Source organism: Lycorma delicatula, chromosome 5 (genome assembly GCF_047948215.1).
Source record: "Lycorma delicatula isolate Av1 chromosome 5, ASM4794821v1, whole genome shotgun sequence".
Lineage (NCBI taxonomy): Eukaryota > Metazoa > Arthropoda > Insecta > Hemiptera > Fulgoridae > Lycorma > Lycorma delicatula.
In genome coordinates this window covers 56480951-56505259 of record NC_134459.1, presented here as the reverse complement: position 1 = coordinate 56505259, position 24309 = coordinate 56480951, and the positions used below count along the sequence as shown (strand labels likewise).

Sequence of the window (24309 nt, the reverse complement as noted above, 5' to 3'; positions counted from 1 at the left end):
AAATTAAATTTTTTATAAATTTCTATTTTTATTTTTGTAACTGATTACAGAAAGAGCGAAAGATAGTAAAATTTGATCAAACTTTATTTCATAAATACAAAAATTACGATTTTTTTTAAATTCGTGGAATAAATTCTGGTGATTCAAAAATAGGTTCTTCAAGGTCTCCCTCATTTTTTTAGATATTTGTAATAAGTTATATAGAAATTAACGTATTCGGAATGGTGTGAACTACGAAATTTATAAAAAAATTTTTCATGATTTTCCTTTACCTCATTCTAAAGAATACTCTGAAAATTAACCAAGCGAGTGAAACTAGATAAAGAAGTTTCGCATTTTAATTTGAATTGCAAAAATAATGGAAATATTTAACAGACATTATTTAAGGTAAAAAAATTAAAATCTGATTGATATACATCAAAAGGGCATCATATATTCTGATCATATAAAAATCACATTTCAAACTGATTATACAAGTTGCATACAGTTTACGAAGAAAAATATTACTTTGCGGTTAAAAGAAAATACAAAAAAAAAACGTTTAAAATTCTGTAATACCCCATGTAAAGAATGAAAGCTATAATTAACAATTAATGAAATCCCAATTTAAGGAGTGATATGTATTATTTGTTTCAAATAATGATTTTTTTACGGGATAAAACACTCATTCGAATAAAAATTATTATTAATTGTGATATGTTACGTAATATCACTTCCTAAAAACATTGAATTTTCAAAAATCGAAGAGAATGAATACCAAAATTATCCATCACTCAATATATGATGTTAGTTTAAACACTTTTCAAATACAAAGCAAAATAAACACCTGTACATACATATATCCCTTATATTCTGACATTTTTAACAGAGTTTCTTATATTTTTGAACTAAGGGATCTTAGATCTATTTAGTTAAAAAGCTTTTAAGAAAAGTCAAAAAATGAAAAAAAAATCCGCAAAGATATTTTTTTTTTCATTTTTTACCGATAACTATAACTCCATTACTATTATAACCAGTGGGGAAGTAAAAAAAAGAAAGATTAGTAACACAGACGATGACGAACACATCAGCTATGGATTGGAAAAATGGTAAAATTATATAGACTGTATCAACGTCATTTTTAATTATTTTATGACATAAATTCCATTAAATCACAACTGATTGCTCGTGACATTTTAATATTGTAGATTATGTACAAAAGAGAGGTGCTGTTCATAATGACGTAAGCGAAATGATGCCACTAAGGAATAAGTAAAGCGTTAAATTTGATCGTAATTTGAAACACTTTATTTTCAATTCCATAAAATTTATACGGTAACCCAAAATAATACGGGAATAGGTTCTTGCTATGTTCTTTAGCTCGTACTTTAAATATCAAATATATGTATGTAACAATTTAAAGTTTATTTCTCAGTCAATGAAATTACTACAATTTAGCGTATTTTCCAATTTAAGCGTATTTTATAATTGGTTTTTCACTGACTAAAAATTACACTGAAAAAAAAAGTGAAGTAGATAGAACTTTACGCTGAATTCAAATATGTAAATAGATTTTCTCCATCACCTACCATTTGTTTGTAATATGTCGGTAAACTCTGAAAGAAATGTAAAAATTTACTTGCATGCAGGACAATTCAGTTTACCTATAATGTGGTAGTTGTCTTCCTTTTGTGTTTGGCATTTGGAACATTCCTCTTTAGTATCCAACAATAATCTGCGAGCATTCTTTCACTCTAATAACGCTGGTACCAGATTTCTATGAGTGTGATTTATTGGTGGAAGCGTTCGCCGTGCTCGTCAATGATGGCGCTGAGACTGACCGACATATATCCAGGTTTGAATGCAAGAAATGCATTTTTAGAGATATATTACAACCATAAGTATATACGATTGTAATAATTCGCCCACAATGTCACAGTGGTTGGGATTTATGATTTTTTAAAAAACCTCCAAGCTGACTTTTCGACTTGGATCAGCAGTTTTTCGAATTGTCGTCTGCTTGTAATAAAAATTCTTATTTAGGAAAAAAAAATTTGATTTTAGCGTTACTAAAATGAGGATATTTTTCTTTCAAATCATGAGATCCAACACCAACACCATTTTTATCAATCGCCAAAACAAATTTTTTGAAAAGTTCCAATTTTATACGGGGTGGAAGTAAAAGATCATTTCCGACTTAAATAGTGGAGGATGTACAACATGTTTTGTCCAGGAGTAAGTGCTTCACGCTTTGAACATCTCTTCTTTATATAATGATTTGTCTTGTCCTGCTGTCTCATTTACACAAAAAGCAAGCCAAGCTGCAAACCTGTTAATAACGAAACAACTTTTAAATCGCAACATATAGTCCAACAGTATTTGTACTGGACCTTTTTCTAACAGAATTGCATATTGTCACATGTTTTTTCTGTGTTAGTTGCATAGGCTAGCAGTACAAAAAGAAATTTGTTGCTATTGTGGAAAAGGATAGCCTTTAAACTAGTTATCGAAGAATCAATAGTCACCATTCCGCAAAGTTATGTTCTTGATGAAGTGAATCTACGACAGCATTTCAGCTTAGATCTTAAAGACTCGGCTTGTTTCTTCGACAAGTTAAAGTTCCGAAAAAAATCGTTTATTTCGCCTGATCAGATGAGAATTATGGGGAGAATATTATGCTTCAAAATAACCATCTTGCTCTTCACTTCGAACGTTAGTGGCTACCTCATATTCTGATTCATCTTCTAAAGTGAGATATGTTGGGAGATGTGGTAAAACCAAACCTCACCATGAGGCACTGGCCTTATAGCAGAATGTAAATTCAAATACTAAACTGTGTGTTTGGATTTGCTACTTACTTATATTATCTTTTTTTACAGAAATACCAGTCCGACAAATGGTCTTTGTCGCTGTACCATCAGTATGATAAAATTCATATCTCCATTACCCCTAGCCCAATCTGTTAGACGTTTCACACACGTCGAACAACAGATGTGACGCGCCCAGTTCACATCTTTATTTCCAAAATAAATAAATATGTATGCCAAAATGTATTTTTTAAGTAGCAGAGCCAAACTTCATTGTTCTTCTATATAAGCCAAATCCCCACATACTTAACAGAAGTTATCCGGATCATTTACGCACTTAGCATATTTATTCATTAATACAACATACTTAACACAATATATTTTAATTTAAAAAAATATTACAACATAGTTTATATATTTCCTGGCATTGACTACACATTTTTATATAGTGTAAAAATAATGATACAAGAAAATAGTTTAAAAAATTTTTAAATCGATATTTTTTACTTCTTTCTGCTCTTTATCGCCAAAATCACCTCCCAAGAATAGTTTTTTATTAGGCTACGTTTACTATATTAAATGAAAGAAACTAAAAAAAATTCCACTGAAAAATGTACAACACATAAAAAGTTATCTAACATACCTTTTTTGGTGGTAGGGGGTGAATTAGGATGAAATCTTATTGCAATATTATTATTAAAAGTGTAAATAAACTAAAAAAAGTTTTGAAAAATTCATAAAATCGATATTTTTAAACTTTGATCGGCTACCCCATCAACACTATTGCCCTATTTCTTATTTGGAAAACTTGTATACTGTTATGTTTAGGAAAACGAAAAAAAATTAGGTTAAAAATATGCAGTAAATAAAGAGATAGCTTTTATCGATTTTTGGGAAGAGAGAGAATTTGGAGGCAATTTTTTTTTTTTTTAATGGTAAGATAATGTGTGGTTTGATAATGGTAATTTTTTTACATGGTAAGCATGTACGCATTTGTTGATTAATATAAAGTGGGGTTATGTTCGCAAAATTTTGAGTAAACTGACCCCAAAGAAACTACTTACCCTACCTTCTGAGGATATTGTCCCCAAACGTTTACCAACAAATTGCCCCCCGTATACAAGAATCTCTGTGCCAAATCTCATAAAAATTGGTTCATCTAATCAAAAGTTATTAAGCTTCAAACACGCCAAGAAACGTACGTAAGTTCCAACGAACATTACCTCCCCACTTTTTTTTTGTTTTTGGGGTTTCTGGGTCATGAAACGTCGAGAAATGAAAAAACCCATACCCATCTTTTGACTAATTACCAAAAATTTTCTTCTTGCGGCATAGCTATGATTCCAGGAAAGTAAAATAATAAAAATTCAGTAAGTGCAAGCACACCGAACGTTTAAACAACACTGGTATGTATAATGTATGACTCAAATACTGTTCTACGATGACATTACATTAAATATATCTTCTTGCATATACAGTTTTACAATGTTATGTTTGAACCCAATCCCATTTGAGTCTTTTTAATTATTCCTTCACATACCAAGTTTCTCTAAAAAAAAAATACGTAGAATTACATAAAATCAATACTTCAAAAATGTTATTACATAAAAACTGAGGATAATGGAAAACGTCTGATTGAATTTTTGAATTCAGCATAAAAATTAAAATTATAAACGTATTACATTGTTTATTAGTGTTCTCTATTACCTTTCTTTTTCCTGTTTAGCTTCCGGTAACTACCGTTTACATAAATACTTCAGAGGATGAATGAGGATGATATGTATGAGTGTAAATGAAGTGTAGTCTTGTACATTCTCAGTTCGACCATATCTGAGATGTGTGGTTAATTGAAACCCAAACACCAAAGAACACCGGTATCCACGATCTAGTATTCAAGTCCGTGTAAAAATAGCTGGCTTTACTAGGACTTGAACGCTGGAACTCTCGACTTCCAAATCAGCTGATTTGGGAAGACGCGTTGTTCACCACTAGATCAACCCGGTGGGTGTTCTTTATTACCTGAACCAGGCTTATTGTAGCCATGTTTTTGCCCGGCAGACCGAACTGAGATTATGCGGTATCATAACTTTTGAAGTCTGAGAGATGAATATGCGTTTCAATAATACATACAAATTTAACAAACAAAATTATCACGCCATACATAATTGTTATTGTTATAATTATTATATAATTAATATAAATATTATGTTGAACGTATTGAATTCGCATTGTTTTATAAACATAATCAAAAGTATTTATTATAACAGATATTTTGTGATTATAACAATTTTTTTTATATTAACTCATCCATTACTGTCATAATTTATACTCTACACAATTGTTAATTTTGTAATAATAGAATCTAATAAAAATGGGTGTTCAGCCCAAGTATGACTCAAGAGTTAAAAAGTTTAATTAAAAAATATTTTTTAAAAATCTGATGTGGACACCACATAACTTCCTTGTACGCCTATTAAATTACATGTACACGTTTTTTTGAATGAAAAATTCATAAAATTTTATTTCATTAATAACTTCTGATATTTTTTCACATTTGTTTAATTGTTACTACTGGATTATTTATTTATCGTAAACATTTTTTACAATCAGAGGTTAATAATTATTAATAAATCAATATATTTAAATAAAAAAAGGAGATGAAGTCTAATTTGAACAGATTTGTTTTCCCTTATAAGATCCAAATATTTCATTACTTAAAAAAATGTCATTTGGTTATAACTCTGAAACCAATGAAAATAAGAACCACTTCTGATATATCGTTGAAAATCTCTCAATGAGGATTACTGCAGTTAAGAAAAAGTCCAAAATCCAAACTTTTTGGAGTTTGGGCATTTTTGAACACTTTCGGTTCAGTCGATTGCAATCAAACGAGGAGGTGCACAAATTACAATTATGTCACGCCGAAACTAATGAAAATGGATTCAGGCGTGGTCAAAATGGATATTTCCGTTGAAATCAGAAAAAAGTTTTCGCGATCACAATACTTGCTTTACTTCGCACAAGAATGTAAAAAGCAGCCATATCCGATAAAAAAAAAAACAAATGAAATTTAAAAAATAGGAGGATTTACAAATTCAAAAAAGAGAGGAATTTGTTGATTTTGTAAATCCTCCATTTTATGCATTTTTTCACGATAAAAGTTCCTTAATGTAATTTATTTATTTATACAGCAACAATAGGCTTACGTCCAGTTACCGGTGGATGATAAGGAAGTTTGTAAGATTCGAAAAATGCCATGCCTGACCGTAATTTTAATAACATAAAATAAAAAAAAAGAAATCAGCTGTTTTATATAAACAGAAAACCTTTTCCTGTAAGGCTTTTTAAAATTTATTTTTAATTTATTGTTTTATAAAGAAATACGTCCAACCAATTTTGAAATTTTCATTCTAGTAAACGTTATTTAAAAAGTTATTATTTATTTTTGTTATTTATGACCATTTAGTGTTATTTTAATCACTAATGACTGTAATTGTTGATGAGGCTGTAAAATAAGCATTAAAAAAGAAGAAAATTTAAATTCTTCACTGAAACCGTTAAAATAATTATACTTTAAAATTAAATTATTACAGAAAAAATTAAGAATCTACGCTAAATATAAATGAAACAGTTGTTTATTATATAAAAATTTCTCTATTATTTATTTACATTTGTTTTATTAAAAATATTTAAGTAACAGGTTTCATTATAATTAATTTTCTCCATAGAAAAATTTATTACGTACACAATTTTATCTAACGTAATTTCCAATGTACACTGTTGTGTTAGAGAGATAATGAAGCCTGGCTTTATCCGTAATAAACATCATAACAATAAAAAAAAATTTCTACCTCAAGAAATTAAAATCTGATGTGGACACCACGTGATTTCCTTATACGCCAATTAAATTAATGTACACGTTTTTTTCTTTAGAATGAAAAGTTGATAAAATTTTATTTCATCAATAACTTCAGATATTTTTTCATATTTTTTTTTTTTATTGTTATTATTGAATTATTATTTATTGAAAATCCTTTTTTTACAATCAGAGGTTAATAATTATCAATATATTTAAATTAAAAAAAAAAAAGTTTAAAAAAAGAAGGATTGAAGTCGGGTTTGAACCGATGTGCCTTTCCCATATAACTCTGGAACCGATGAAAATAAGTGCTACTTACGATATATCATTGAAACGTTCTCAATGAGGGCTTATTACTTAAATTAGAAAAAGTCAAAAATCCATTTTTTTTTTATTTTAAGCTTTTTTGGACACTTTTGGTCCAGTCGATTGTAATAAAAAGGAAAGGTGCATAACTAGATGTTACATCACTCCTAAATCCAAAAATTAAACATCCTACGGCTAATCGTTTTTTAGTTATGCCCAGACACATAGCACATACGTATGTGCGTACGTATAGACGTCACGCCGAAACTAGTCAAAGTGGATTCAGGGATGATCAAAATGGACATTTCCGTTGAAATCTGAAAACCGAAATTTTTCGCGATCACAATACTTCCTTTACTTCGTACAAGGAAGCAAAACTCCTCCAAAAAAGGTTCATACTTCCTGAAGGAAATTTTGAAATCAACTGAACTGTATAAAACTTCAGCCAAATCTCCCCCCACTGTAGGTTTTAAGTTACATACAAAACAAACTAAATAATCTAGAAATAAATAAATTGAACAATTAATCTAATCCACCTTACCTGCACGGTTGATACGTTCTCTAGATCTTTCGGCTTACTTGGAAGCCATCATCAGGAGTTAAAATTAATGCATTAAAGTCAAAGTTTAAAAATTATAGTTAAAATTTAAAAGTATATAAGTATATAAAGTATAGTGTAATGTAAGTACATTATATGTATAATCCTTCATTATTCTAGCAGGATCAGTCACGACTGTTTTTAAATTTTAACTATAATTTTTAAAATTTGATTTTAAAGCATTAATTTTGATGATGGCTTTCAAGCAAGCCGAAAGATCTATAGAACCTATCAACCTGGTAAGGTGCATTATACTAATTGTTAATTTATTTATTTAACATATCAGCGGTACCATGTTTGAGAAATTAATCTAGAAATAATTTAAAATGATCTGTAACTTAAAAAAAAAAACAATATGACATGTACATTTTTATAATAAAACGCCGAAGCAAAATTTATAATACATAACTTATCTTTAAAAAATCTTTCTATAAAAGTTATCAATCGTGTTTGTGACCGTTCTAAGTGACTTCAAAACTTTGAAGTTTTCAAACGTTTTATTACTCAATTTTATCCGTATACGGTTAGAAAAAAACTTAAATTTCAAATTAATATCATCGTCTTAACAAAGAAAATAACTAATATTTATCAAATTCTATAAATTTAATTATTCTTAACTTTACCTCACAATATTTTCTGTGAAAACATAAAAATATTGTATAAACTTAAAACCAGTAAATAAAATATATACAAATATATATATATATATATATATATATATGTGTGTGTGTGTGTGTGTGTATTTATATACAGATATATATTTTTTTTTGGACTAGAAAAGAAGCCAATGTAATCAGCATCACTAAACTTATACAAGCAAATAGAATGATCAAGAATGTATATAAACAAGAAACGAATCTCTAGGATTTGGAACTGTTGCATTTATATATAACACAACACTGGTAAGACCAGAGCAGTTATTGCACGCGGTCGAATACCTTAGTCTAGGAACATGCAAAAAAAAAATTGGAAACATAAAAAGAAATAATACAAAAAGCTATGAACTTTACTGAAAGGTAGACAAACTAACAGACGAGATTAAGAAAAACAGACTTGCCTTCTACTGACACTGGATGAAGATGTACAAAAACAGACTAATCAAGGAAATTTTTGACCAAGGAAAAAACAGAAAAACAACTACTGACTGGTTCAAACAGGTCAGAGAAGATCTAAAAGAAGCGAAGATAGAAACACAGGAAATCACAAACAGCGATACATTCAGACAAAAATTCAAAGTATGTGAAGAATTTCAGATGAAAAAAAGAAACAAGAACAGAATGGACAAAGCAAAGGGAAAAACATTCAAGCAAAATGAAAAAGTACTGGAAACGAAAAGAAAATAGATGCTAATAATTGAATCTATTTACCGTGGTCCTATAGAGACCGGTGTGCGAGTTAAAAAAAGCTTTGAAGAAGTTAATTATCCGTAAAATATAAAACGTTTCAATTAACCAAGCGGTATTGTAAAAAAAACAATGAATTTCAACAAATTATCTTTTAGCCACATGTAAAGAGCAACCGTTTTACTGATAGTACAGCGGAAACTTTCACATAAACTAGCGTTGTTGCACTGTACTTAAGGGGCTAAAATTATTCGTGGTGGATTTTAGTATCGAAATTCAAAGATAGATCTAATAAATAAAATTAAAAAAAGATAGATTAATTCTAATATGAAAAGATTCAGTAGTTATGCACATACGAGTATGATGAAATATACAACGTAGTTAATTCTACGACATATTTCACAAGATGGTTATTGAATCCCGTTTACTGTACATTTTTATTTCTTACTGAACATTTTTACGTGTTAATGAAATTTTTTTGACATTAAATCATGGTTTTTTCCACGTAGAAGTTCGTACTACAAGAGTTAAATATTAAAAATTAAAAAAAACACGACTGACAAAAAAAACATTGCTGACAAACATTGCTCTTTAATATAAGATAATTAAAGCGCGTGCGGGTAACAATTTTGTATACAGTATTTGTATGTAGAATAACCTTTTTTTAAATATATATATATATATATGAAAATAACTGGTTCAGCCGTTGAGCTGCTACGGTGGTACAAATATATATACATACATACACCTTAAATACATTACATTCCTTTTTGGGAAGTCGTGTAAAATAACAATTTAATGTACACTCCTCTTTAGTAAAATTGTCACTTTTACGAAAATATTCCGCACGAGATTGTTTTTTTTTTTCTATTCTGGAAGCTATCCAAAATTTCAATTTTAAAATCTTTTTGTTTTATTTTGAAGGGGCGAGGGAGTGAGAATATTTTTTAGAAATTTTACCATAATGATTTTTGTTTTATTTTGTTTTTGTAAAAAGTATAATGTGTATACAGAAATAAATACACCATAGAAATGGATAATTGTCACCACTAACCGTCATGAAATGTAATAAAATTAAATATCTAAATTTGTATTTAACTTGACGATAACTTGTATCAATTAATTTAATTTCTAATTTCATAACTTCTATTCGATAACGTTTAATTTAATAAAACGATGTTGTAAATTCATAAGAGAAGAAAACAACAACAAAATTAAGTTGAAAGAAATAAAATAATATAATAATAATAATAATAAAGAAAAATAAATTAAGTATGAACGAAGTAAATTTCCGTACTTGGAATTTTAAAATATCCTACGAAAGACATAAACAGTTACTTCAATAATAGGAACAATTGTACTGTGACTTAAATAAAAGAGACGCAAAAAGCAACAACGGATAAAATGCTAACTAAGAAGAGTTGTTGATAATCACTATTATCGGAAGAGACGGAACAGGGCTTAACAAACAAAGAGGGGTCGGTTCGGTAGAGGGTAGTAGTGTTTTACAGTACATCACTCAAGTCAAACAGTAGACGAACGCGCAGGCCCGTTCCTACATCACACCGCACGATTCCTGTTGCCTAATACCGAACGCTGCGTGCTCCTTGTTTGTCGAGTATTTAACAGCAACAACCCTGTCTGCACACCATATTTATCATTCCGTCATATTTATATGAAACGGCGCATTACCGTCGACACTATTACACCTTACAATGAATTTCATTAACAAAAATGTTTTGTATATAATTATAAAACAGTTTGTAATAAACCATTTATCGAACTACTTAAATAAAACAAAATACGATAATTAATTATATAAATACACTTTTAAACACCTCATAAATAATAAAATCTTCTTTTTTTTAATACTATATTTATTAATTGAATGTAATTACGAGTAAAATACAATGATAAGACTATTTAAAAAATGTTGTTTTATATTTCACTGAGTTTACAATTCAATAATTCGCTACATAATGATGTAAAAAAGTTAAAACTCATCTCATTTTATCCTTCAAAAACTTTTTTTTATAATATTCAAATTTATTTAAAATAAATTCATATTTTAAAAACTAAAGAAAAAATAACCTTTTTTAACTACTTTTAAATCTATCTCGAGTTAAAGTCCCTGAAAAACGCGTAAAAATACACCAGAAAGTTATGCTCTATCAAATAACCTATTTTTTTCTAAACATCTAATTTTTTCTTCTATACCCGCATGTTTTAAGTTTTTTCTGATTAAAAGTTTTTCTTTTATTGACTATTATTCAAAAAATAGCTGTTACAATTAATCGTGCCAGGGCAAGCAATATCTGGACCTGTCCTCTGAAAGGACACCGGGATAGCAATATTCGTAAGAGGAAATAAAGTCACTAGTTGTAGTAAGAGCCTAAGATTAGTATCCTTTATAAATTAAATTAAAAGATTAAAATTTAAGTTCAGTATACGAAGTGTGTAGTAAATATAGCAGTTGGTGGATAGCCGTCTTCACATGGGAGCACCGCATTTCATCAAGTAGTGTATCATATTTCTATTTTTCGAACAGTACATCATTCTGGATACCACATGACTTCCTTGTACGACTATTAAATTACATATACACATTTGTTACTGCACTTTATTTAAATTTATTTCATTTGAAAGTAAGATACGATCTTCCAATTCTTTAATAAAGTGGACAATTACACAATTGCTGAAATATTACTTTTTATTAACATCAACTATTTATATAATTATAAATACAACAATCTTACGTGAAATATTAGAATAGAGTATAAAAGTCCCATCTTCGTGAGATGCTGATTAACAAAATTTTTAGATTTCTGGTGTGTCGTATAAATAAACGTTAATAATAATTAAACTATTACGTTTACTGAACTCCTGTACACTGGTTACAAATGTTAATTTCGATTTAACGGTGTAAAATATTTAGTTTTTATTATTGGATTATTTGATGAATAATAAAAAATGAAAAAGAACAATCATACACGAAAAAGAAAGATAACATGAAGAAATATATCTCAAAAAAACGACAAGAAGATGAATGTAAAGGGGAAGTAAATGTTAAAACCAAAAAGGAATAAAAATATTAAGAGAAGATGATAAATATAAACAAGAAGAAAAGTTAAGACCAAGAAAAGAACAAAAAGTTTAAGAGAGGATGAATACAAAGAGAAAAAATTTGAAAAATAGAGAAGGTGTACACAAATTAAGATCAGAAGAATTATATCAACCAAACAGAGATTAAATGATTGGCAAAAAACATCGAATAAACGAAATGATGATCAACTCCAGTTTAGGGAGAATATTGTCCGACAATATCAGAGGAATAATGAACTAAAAGATAAGAATTTTTTGCAATTTATTAAAGACCGGGCATGTATGCCTCAGTGTATATGTTGGTCTTGTAAGGGTCTATTTTTCAGTCACTCTGTAGTTAACTTTAATGTAGATAAAATTAAACAGAAATTCCAGAATTATTAACTAAAATTAAACTAGAAAATTCGAAAATATACGATTCTAAATTAGAATTTTCAATTAATATTAAATAATCAGATGTTTAACCAAACCTATTACATATACACATATGTAATAATTCCGCCTATTAAATTACAAATACACATTTTCAAAAGTACATAAAATTTTATTTCACTAATAACTTCTGATGTTTTTTCATATTTTTTTATTATTGAACTATTTATTGTACAATATTTTACAATCACAGGTTAATTATTAAATAAATATACTTAAATTTAAAAAAAGGTAAAAAATATATTTAAAAAAAAATGGAGATGAAGTCTGATTCGAACGGTATGCCGCCTTCTCCTGTAAGATACGAATATTTCATTAATTAAACTTTTATTTGACTATAACTCTGAAACCAATGAAAATAAGTACCACTTATGATATATCGTTGAAAAGATCTCAATAAGGGCTAATTACTACAGTTAAGAAAAAGTCCAAAATCCAAATTTTTTTGGAACACTTCTGCTTCAGTCGATTGGAATTGAAAGAGGAGGTGCACAACTAGATGTTACAACAGTTCTAAATAAAATTTTCAACATCCTACGGCTAATCGTTTTTGAGCCTTGCATAGCTTTTACGTACGTACGTACATACGTCACGCCGAAACTAGTCAAAATGGATTCACGGATGGTCAAAATGGATTTTTCCGTTGAAATCCAAAAACTGAAATTTTTCGCGATCACAATACTTTCTTTACTTTGTACAAGAAAGTAGAAAAGAACATTTTGGTCATTAAACATACATTACTCTTATGAAATTAATCATACAAAAATGAAATTAATCAACCAGGGAAGGCGATTAAAGAAAGCCCCGGGTTTTGACTTAGTGAGCCACAAAATGCTTCTAATGCTACTCCTTAAAGGCGTCACGTATATTAAGGATCTCTTTAACGTTGTCCTGGGGAGGTCTTACTTTCCAGCGGAATGAAAGGTATCACAAGTGGTAATGATCTTGAATCCAGGGAAGCCTGCACAGGTTTCTTCTTACAAGCCAATTAGCCTCTTACTGGTCATATTATATTGTTTGAAAAGTGTTACTTCGCAGGTTTAGGCCAGTTTTGGTGGGTGAGAGGATTAGTCCCGGCCACCAGGTTTCTCTGAGGTAAGATGTAGCAATGAGTTATCGAAATTCTACGACATTAAGTCGGGTGTCCCTCAGGGCTCTATGCTAGATCCTGTGTTATATTCCATATTCACAGCGGACCTTCCAGCCCTGAAAGAATGCATCGTCGTCATATTTGCCGATGACAATGCTATCCTTGCCGTTAACGAAGACCCTGGCCTAGCCTCGCGGTAGCTGTAAATGGCATTAGACCTTTGCGCATAAAATAAAAAATGGAAGATTACAGTTAACCAGGATAACTCAAAGCATGACACGTTGGCCTTGCGAAAGGGTGACTGTCCCAGTGTGTACATGGATGATGTTTTGACCCCACAAACAGAGTGTACGGTACCTACAACTTTACCTAGATTGGAATTTCACCTGGAAGTGTCAAGTGAGGATGAAAAAAACAAATAAACGCGAAAATATAGGGAACTGCATTGGCTGCTACGGAGAACCTTACGCCTCACGTTGTCTAATAAGTAATATTTGTAAAGTACTGATTTACAAAGTAATCCTACGACCAATCTGGACATGCCGTGGAGTTGTGGGGAACAGTAAGTAATAGTAACATTATCATATAACGGTTCCAAAAAAAAGTAACGAAAGCAACTACATGGCACAACGGTTCCCATGGAATGATGAAATTCATGAATATTTAGAGCTTCCGATGGTTCATCCAAGGTTGTGAGATAGCGCAGCGTGAAATACCAACAATAACTTGAAAATCGCATCAATCTGCTTGATAAGAGCAGGGACGTCCGAAGGTTGAAACGTCTTCATGTGCTTGACTTAGGGGCTACTGCATGACAGTTTAATAAATGACAACGCCAAATCTTAGTGATATTAATATTTTGTTTTATGAACTATTAAGTGTTGGTAGAAATATTTTTTCTAATTGACTTTAAGATTTCTGGTTAGTGATAACTATTATTATGAATTAGTTATTATGGAAGTTCCTTAGGAACCCCTTATACTGTGCTTCTAATCAAACGATTTACTTATGGTTCCACTTAAGAAGCCGATTGTAAATATACTGGTGCTTGAAAAAAAAAAAATATATATATATATATCAATACGAGTAAAATATTCGAACAAAAAACAGATTCAGAGGCTGAAAAATGTTGATATTGAAAAATCCTTCTAAAAGTATGAAACAAATTATAAAAAAGGGGGTTATTTTTATATTAGGTATTATAAAATCTGACTAATTAAATATTTACACATATTTATTATTAAAATGAATTTTTATCAGCATCCACATAAAAATTAAGGAACAGGAGAAAAAATCCTCGATTAAGAATTACAGGTTGCGTCCAGTTCCTTTCTTTCTCCCTTAAAAGAATACATTATCAAACAACGATTGAAACAATAACTAATTAAAAAAAAAAAAAAAAACAAACACCAATGTACAATTGATAAACATTTATCAATCGGGAAATTTTATTTCTTTCTACTGATTTCAGAAATTATTTAGTACTTCATACAGCTATATATTTATTCTCTATCTCACACCCTCTTCTCACATAAAAGAATAGCATACATTTATTATAAAAGTAACGAACACGTGTAATTCATTTATAAAATGTGAAACAAAAAAGAAAAATTAGTTAAAACAATAAAGCTTATATTAGACTATTAATTTACGATAAAGGCAAAAAATATAGAGCATAAGAATAAACCCTAAAATATAAAATATACGATAAAAGTGAGAATACCGAGTTTAATTACATTACAAACCATTGGCACTATACAGAGTAAATCCAATTCCCATCAAAATTAAAAAAAAGATTTTAAATTTTAAATGGAAAATAAAATTAGTTTTAATTTTAAAGAATTACCCGAACTTTTTTAAATTAATCTGCGATACAATTAATACTTTTATTAGGTTATTAGTGAGAAAATGTGAAAATTATATTTTATTACATAAAAGGCTAAGATTTTTTATAAAAAAAAAAAAAACACTTATTTCTGTAGGCTGATTTTTACGTTCGAAGCCTTTTCTCGAATAATTTTCAGAAATTTTTAATAGAAGTCTTTTCTCAGTAATTAAAACATAATTTCTTAACCTTTGAAGGTACCAAATTGGGACCGCTTTTAATCGATTTCTCAGCTTATAAAACTGTATAAATTTTTGTATTAGGATATAAAATTAGTAAAGTTTGAAGCAGACTTTCTTAAAAACTGTTTTGAATAGTAATGATTGACGTTTTCTTGTTCCTGCAAATAAAATTAAATTCTCTTTGTAAATTATATGCATGTACGCCTTCCCACTTCAATCAAACATAATTTAAGCCGAATCAACAGTGTGACCCACCAATCAAATTGCACCACGAATATATTTATTCACAACCACTAAAGAAATCTTTAAAAAACACACGTAGTATATAAATAAATCTTTCAACATATATGTCTACTAAGTTTCTTTAAAAACAATAAAGAAACTATTAAAAACAAAAAAAAAACACAAAATGGAATTCATGTTTCTTTACCTAAGAGGATGATCGTTCTATAAAAGCTTCCATATATTGTATTTTAATAAAAAATTGCTAAAATAAATTTATGGAGCTTGTTTTATTTCAAATTATTGGTATTTTGTACTTAGATAATTGTTTATTTAGGAAAAATTATATAAATTTAAATAAAAATACTCTTTTAAATGTGTAGTAATACTGTTTTTTACTCATTTATCCTCTGAAGTAATACCTTAACGGTGGTTCCGGAGGCTAAATAGAAAAAGAAAAGGTATTGAGGGTTATCTAAAAAATTTATGTAAGCTGATACCAGTCTGAGACAACAGGATCGGTATTGCTGTTTCAAAACAGTGCGTAGAGACATGTACGCTAAGAGTAAGAGAATTAAACTGAGGCAAACTGGTCAATGGCCTATCATTTATTTATGTTTAATTAACACTGTTGATTTAGTGAATGCTCCATAGTATATGCTCCAAGATTAATCTTGGAGCATATACATGGCAACAAATTGCAAATGATAAATAGAAAAAAAACATTTTACACTATTGTGTGTTCAGTTCTTATCGCTTGAAATTTTTCAATAAAAATGTATCAACGAAAAAAATCACAAAAAAATCATTTTGCCCAAAATAGAATTAAGCCGCCATTAATAATCTTTGATAAACCTTTAAGTTAAATAAACTATTATATTTCAAAAATTAATTTTCTTTTTAAATAATTTTGCTAAAAATTGTTGTAAAGAAATATCACCAAAGAACGGGGAGAAGGATCAAAGCCACCATTTGAAATTTCAGGAATTATTTAAAAACAAAAATTTGTTTCAAATTTTTCTCAAACGTTTTTTTGCTAAAAATATTTTACAGGACAAGTACATAACAGTGCGGATGACCGCTTAGGAACTGAGAGCACAAAATGGATATTTTTACACAAATTCGTAACATTTTAATTGGTAATTACAACACACTAAATATACATTTTTAAATAAAATTATATACCAAATGCTATATATGTTAAAATGTGAAAAATTCTCAATTACACCCACGTTATTCTTATCACGACGACAAAAATATCCCTGAAATAGAGATTTACTTATATTTATAACAATAAAACATAATTTTGCTGATAAAACAATCTTTTTATAATATTTATTTAAAAATTTTTATAATACACGTGGATTCCTCATTTTAACGCATTAATATTAAATTGTGGGACATATTGTATAAAATAGGAAAGCAAAATCCATGGATCAATTCTGTAACATTAAATCTAGATTTAAAGAGTAAACAAAACAACATTCGCGATAGCATATTTAAAACTATTTTTACTGTCCTTTTTATTCAATATGGTATTAATAAAAACCCTTTTAAAGGTTGTAAAGAAGGATAGTCCGTGATCCTAGTATATATCACTTTTTGCGGTGAATTAACGGACGGATCAGAAGTAATTTAGTTTTAATTTTATCATATACAGAGGTAAGTTTAAAAGGATTCACGATGAACGTGCCGTTGAGGAGGCAAATGAAAGTATATATGACATACGGTTATCATGCTGTTTTGTCAAGTGTTGCTATAGAGACTAAAATACGTATTCAGTCATTTTAATAGAGAAGATAATTTCTGGGTTTAAATTTCATCTCTTATAAGAGAAAATACAATTATTTATTTATATAGGCATCGTAACTGAAACGGTTTCGAAATTAATATAAAATAATCACGTATCGCTTTGTTTATGTTAGTATTTGAAAAAGAAACGTGGTTTATTTTATTTACAACTACAATAAAATTTAATCCTATCTGTAATATTCCATTGTACATGTTCATTTTACATCTTTTAAAAAAAATTAATAATAAATAAAAAATAATTTTGTTAAAAATAAATAAACTAAAAAAGAAAACGTAACAAAAAGCACGAATAGATATTATAGAAAAGAATAATCAATTTACATAGAGCATAATATTGCGTAATTCGGAGAAGAAAAATTATAAATAAAAAAAATTGAACAAAAAATTCTAATCTGTTCATTCTTTATAGATTTTAAATATTTTCAAAGTATTTTTTACAAATAATACTACACTTATATATAATACTATAGTATAATACTATACTTATCAGAATAAACTGGAGATTTAGCAAAAAAAAGAACTTTTTAACAACTCGCTAATTATTTTTTTCTTGACGTGAGAAAATTGCTCTAAATCTTACCCTATCCTCACGCTCGCAGATGCTGTTAATCTCTAATATTCACTAATGTTTGAGTTCGCGATACATAATTAGGTAGATTTCATAAGAAAGCTATATGTAATGGATATCATGATTCGACTTGCGGAAAATTTCGACATATCTTCGCGTTTCATATCCCCCATACCACAATATCACCGTCAGTTCAAAAGTTTATATAATACATATTATACATTTATATAATATATAAATTAAATTATAAATTGTATATTAAAATATATATTTATTTATATACATTTATATAATATATATATTTCACTTTCTTGAGGACATAATAACTGTCGTAATTTTGCACCAATCACTTTCAAAGTGTTCCTTAAAAACAACTACTCAGAAAATCTCGGTTGAGTTTGTTAACGGCCAAAATCGGACCATGGGAATGGAAATGGGGGGGGGGGAGCTTTTTCGAAAAAACAAAATATCGCTATAACTTTCTTGTTAAGTAAAATATCGAATTCGTTTAAAGTTCCTACCATTCTTTGGATAAAGGCCTAAAACCTATGTAATAAAGTTTTTTATATCACCAACCACTGACCAAGGGGGTGGAAAAAATGGGGTCTCGAAGACAAAAATATCATACCTCCCTTAACAGGCACAGTATCGAATCGGTTTAAACTGGTCGTTAGTACTCTAAACATTACCTAAAATTTTTGTCTGTAACAATTTTTGATATGACCAACCCTTACGGCAAGGGATGACCAAAATGTTGCTAAATTGTAAGAAGATGGGGACAGCTTTTCGTATGCTAAACATGTGAAACGTTTTTCACATGTAACCATTGTCGTAGTGAGTAAATTTGTTTTTGTTAATTTTAAGGTGGAAATTTGTTTTTATCTCCTACTTAGCACCGGTGAAATCTACCTACGCCTTCCAGCGTGCCGAAAGGGATTATTTTTTTTTATTATGTTCTGCTTTTGTATGACATTTTTATTACTATTTTGTATAACTTAATACACTTAAATTTATTTTAACTTCTGTAGGAAATTTAAATATCAATTTCGTAAAATCTAATTTAAATGCTTATAGTTACGACCAAAACTTTTAATGCGAAATCTTAATACAAAAATACTTATGTCTTAATACAAAAAAAAACTTATGAATAATATACACTGATTACAGCTCACCAATTTTAATTTAGATCTTGATATCATGTGGAATAGTATTAATTTAGGGCGGGAAAGAAAACCTAACGATTTCAGATTATTAGTACGCTTGGCAGTTGTCGTAAGGATTCCTCTTTTCCACCAGCTGCCAATTCAGAAGCCATGGAATCGAGGAACGCTATGCATTGCGCTTTCGCTGAGAAAATGTTTTTTTTTTTTTTTTTTTTCAAAAACAACTATTCTGTTAAAATATGATTTGCTTACATATCACTCGCTGCAGTCCTGTAGCTTCTTGTAATCACGATCATTGTGTAGGTTTAGAGAATTTCAGGAGGAACCATCCACATCGAAAAGAAAACTATCAGGAAAACCGAAATCCGTACGACCATCGAAATCATTGATTGAAACTACCACTTAGTGTTTGGTTCGTCAACATACTTCCGCTCTGTAAATTCCCAATCGACCAGTCAGAAGAATACTGAATTCTGCTCTAAAAACTGATTGTTGTTCAAGAACGGACCTCTCGTTTTCGGAAACAACGCAGTTATTTTCTGCGTCTTCGCACAAAAGATGTTGCTAATGGTAACGAAAAACAACAATTCTGATGAGTGACGAAGTTCATTTCCACCTTTCGGGTAATGTCAATAAACAGAACTTCTAGTATCGATCTGCTAAAAATTCATGAGTATCTATTTCATACACAACGGGTTGCAGTATTGGTGCGCTGTAATAAATTTGGAGTGATCGGCACATAAATCTTTGAAGGGTCAGACAGTCACATTGAACGAAGGAAGGTACACTTCAATGCTGCCGAACTTCGCACAAGTCATATAAACCGAACCGAGTTATGGTTTCAATAGGATGGGGGAATTATTAGCAAGGTAGGGTTTCGTTGGGATTGTTAAGGAAGGTGTTTCCAGAACGTTTAATTTCTTTACGCGTGGCATCATCTGGCCATCCCGTACACCAGATCTATCGGGATGTGATTTCTTTTTATGGGGGTTGTTTAAAATCCAAAGTCTTCACCGGAAAACAACGTTCACTACTTAAACTAAAGACAGCGATCCAACGCAAGGGGACCGCCGTATCGGGATTCATGCGGCGAAATATAATGAGAAGTTTCGAAGACCGACTTCGTTAGCGTGTGGACTGAAATGGATGACATTAAGAAGTTATCTTCCGAACTTAATTTTAGCGTCAATAAAAAAATTCGTTTTTCAACAATAATGGCATACATGTAGCTTTAAAGATAATACATGAATAAAAATGAGTTTTTTATACTTACTGTTTATATTTTAAAAAACGTCATTTTTCTGCCCCACTCTATTGTAAAGAATAATTAATCATTTTATAATAATATTGGATGAGTTATCACAAATCATTATTTATTTTACAAAATACTTTGAATTATATTTACAAAGAGGTGTGAATAAAGCACTTTCAACATGTTTAAATTAATAACAATAATAGATGGTATGATAATTTTGGAATAATTTTGTTTTATTAAATTTGTACAGCATTTTGTATACGGATGAAATATGGTGATCTCGGCCTGTAAAGAGTTATGATACCGGGTAAACGCCATTCTGTCAATCGTGTTAGGTTAGGGCTTGCTGGGCAAGGACGACAATGCTTCTGCCTCATACACAGTAAGCGTGTTTAGAGAATAATTTAAAATATGACTCCATTACTCTACAGACCCTAGACTGATGATTACATGCCTAAATGAAAAATAATTTTTTTGAAGGCACGGCTTGAGACTAGTGTGGGTCAATTTAAATTAGCAAACTGATACCCTTTAATTTAAGGTAAATTACATAATTTTTTTTAAAAGTTTGCTTTATTACATTTTAAGTAAATCAAATAAAACTACTTTAGTCATAGGGCGGAAGAAATCCTGTTTCCATTTATAGAAATATTTCGTCAAAGATTTCCGATCTTCGTAGCGGAATGGTAGCGTGTCGGCCTTTCATCCGGGGATCCAGGGTTCGAAACCCGATCAGGCGCGGTAATTTTCATACTCTAAAAATTGCATTTCCATATTCTCACGTACAAGTTTTTCACAACTTGTGGGGTGAATTAACGAATTAATTTATCCAGAAAAAAAGCAAATCAATTTTCTTACAAATTGTATAAGTTTTCATTTTTGCATAAATATTTTTAATAACATTCATCCTTATTGTAAAAACCTCCTAATCTTATAATATATATTATATAACAACCCCGACCGAAAACCTAATCTTAGTCAAAGGAGGGGCTACTTTAAAGGTTAATATCTAAAGGTTAAACATCGTTTATTTAGAGTAATGCTACAAATCTCATTCAAATATTTTAAGCCGTTTCTTTTGTGTTGCGAAAACGAACAAATCATTGGTGGTAATACGATAAATATGATTCTAGCGCTAAGGAACATAATAAACAAATATTCTGAGATTATGGTTAAAATATAGATGAAAATTCATCGTTAATAAAGAAAGATAAGTATAGCAAAATAAGAGTTTAAAACTGAATCTTTACAAAATATACTTTAACGCTGAATTTTTAAAATAGAACAACTGTTAAAGATAATCGAGTAAGCCTATGCTCAATCAAATTCAACAGGCACATTTGTTAGCTAATTTTTAAAAATTCAACTTTATCTTACTGATATATATATATATATATATATATATATATATATATATATCAATTCACGAAAAAAACATTGAAAGAAAAGACAATATACATACCAGATCAGAATAAGGTAATTATTATTTTTTTTTTAAAGATGGTAATGAAATGTGGCATTACTGAATATAAAACACCAGTCTGAATAGAAATGAAGCGAAAACAATGAAGATTTTCTTTTACATTATCATTTTCTTAAATTAAATTTTCTTCACAGTAATTTTAATTTCAAATGAAGGACACAAGTGATTTTTTTTTTATTTGATTCTAGTGCTAAGGAACATAATACAAAAAATATTCATCGTTAATTCACATTACAACTTACGTAATACAAATTAGTGTATAAAAAAAAAAATATTTATCTGATCTAAATTTTATATACGTGTGTGTGTTTAGCCAGCAGTTAACGTACTATTAAAATTACGTAATTAAAAATACTACTTTAATTTAAACCAACTAAATTATAATTATTGATCATTTTCTAGCCAATCATCAATATACTAATCCGTGGTTTAAGATCTGAGACATGACTAATTTATCATGAATAATGAAACCGAAACTGATTAAATCTATCCTCATTATTCTGATTAATAGACCGATATTATAATCATTTGATGACACTGATATTATATCTAGCTTATAATATTTCTTAAAAAAAGGATTATTTCCTAAAATTGCTTATTTCAACTGTTTTCAGTCAATCATGACCATTAGTAACTTCTCAGTTATTTCATTCAAAGATGGTATGCCACTGCCGTTGAAATTTTATCAATTAGTTTGCTATTAACTCGTTAGAGAACATAGTGAAAATTAATTATAGGTGTTATTTGGTTAGAAAATATATTTAAGTATATTTAACAGAGTTCGTGATTGATGAATCATACGACGAAATGATATCAAAATCGTCAAGAATTCATAAAATGAAATTTTTTTAAGCTTAATAACAACGAAATGTATTTTAACGTTAATATACAAACATTTAAAGAACCCTTGATAGATTTTCAGCATTTCCTTGGGATTTAATAGTGTTCAACATAATGAACTATTTTTTACCGACTTTTCGAAGAAAAGTACGGTATTACTTTCGGCCGCACGATAAAACTGGGGGAATAAAATTGAATTTTCTTTACGTTTTGAGGTATGAGGAGTACGAAAATACTATTCATTTTTTTGCTAGATGATATCATCACATAAACTTGAAGCTTGTACGTGGGATATGGAAATGGAATTTGGTAGCGTATGAAAAATGCCATGCCTAACCGGGATTCGAACCCGGGGAACCTCCGAATGAAAGGCCGAGACGCTACCACTCACACCACGGAGGCCGGCGCGAGTATAATAAATTATATTACAATATAGTACATTAATATAAATAATATAATATAATATATGTATATTATATATTATATACATATAAGTAAATGATATTATTTAAAATATAATTTCCTTATATATATAAGCCTAAATATAAAATTTCTGGCTCGAAAATCTCCAAAACTACTAGATCAATTTCTTTGAAATTTAGATATCCTGTAGTAGTGTAAAATTTGATGAAGACTGGTTGAGTCGTTCTTGAGTTACGCTCAATTTAATTTTGACAACAGATAAGATTACTTCAATCTGAGGTTATTGGTGTATTTTTTATAAGCGCTATATCCTGAGTCACGGTAGCGAGTGAGTTGAAATTTAATGTCGTGTGTACGCTCCACTCTTTAATCAAACGTATGTAATATGTTTTATTCTGAAAATCAGTTCGTTTCTGAAAATTCACTTCGTATTCGAGACTCCTTACGTTCAAGATGATATAACACACAATAGTTATTATTTTAATAATTTCCATAAGTTTTCCGTCTTCAGTGTTACTAATATTTTTTAGGCATAATAGAAAATAAAACTAACTTTTATTTATAAGAACCACGCTCATCCAATCCACGTCTATCGTCAATTATTCCGGCAGTAGTAATTCCTTTAAACAGATACTACCTCTGTCACTAGGCATATTATAACAATTTTTTTCTTCGATAAATATTTTTACAAAGTGATAATAGCTTATAAATTAATACTTTAAGATACATTAAAAGTGTCGGATGATTCACACACACACGCGCGCGCGTGTGTGTGTGAAAAAACGATATGAATATCATAACATGTCACTTAATAAACTGACAAGATCTTCAGGTTAAGGTTTACGCTCCAGGTTAAGCGTAGAAGATACGAAACTATTTCAAATAAACTTATTCTTGTCAAAGGACAAAAATAAATAAAAATATATCAAAATCAAATATAGAATATTTTGCCATTTGGAA

The 24309-nt window shown here is 29.3% G+C and overlaps 2 protein-coding genes across 9 annotated transcripts in view; one reads left to right on the top strand and one right to left on the bottom strand.

The window, feature by feature from the left end:
- LOC142324971 (COMM domain-containing protein 4) overlaps positions 1–24309 on the bottom strand; it is a 454946-nt gene that overhangs the window by 270965 nt on the left and 159672 nt on the right. The gene's annotated exons all lie outside the window — the stretch shown is intronic.
- Positions 1–24309, top strand: part of LOC142324970 (uncharacterized) — a 256615-nt gene that overhangs the window by 96393 nt on the left and 135913 nt on the right. The window lies entirely within an intron of this gene.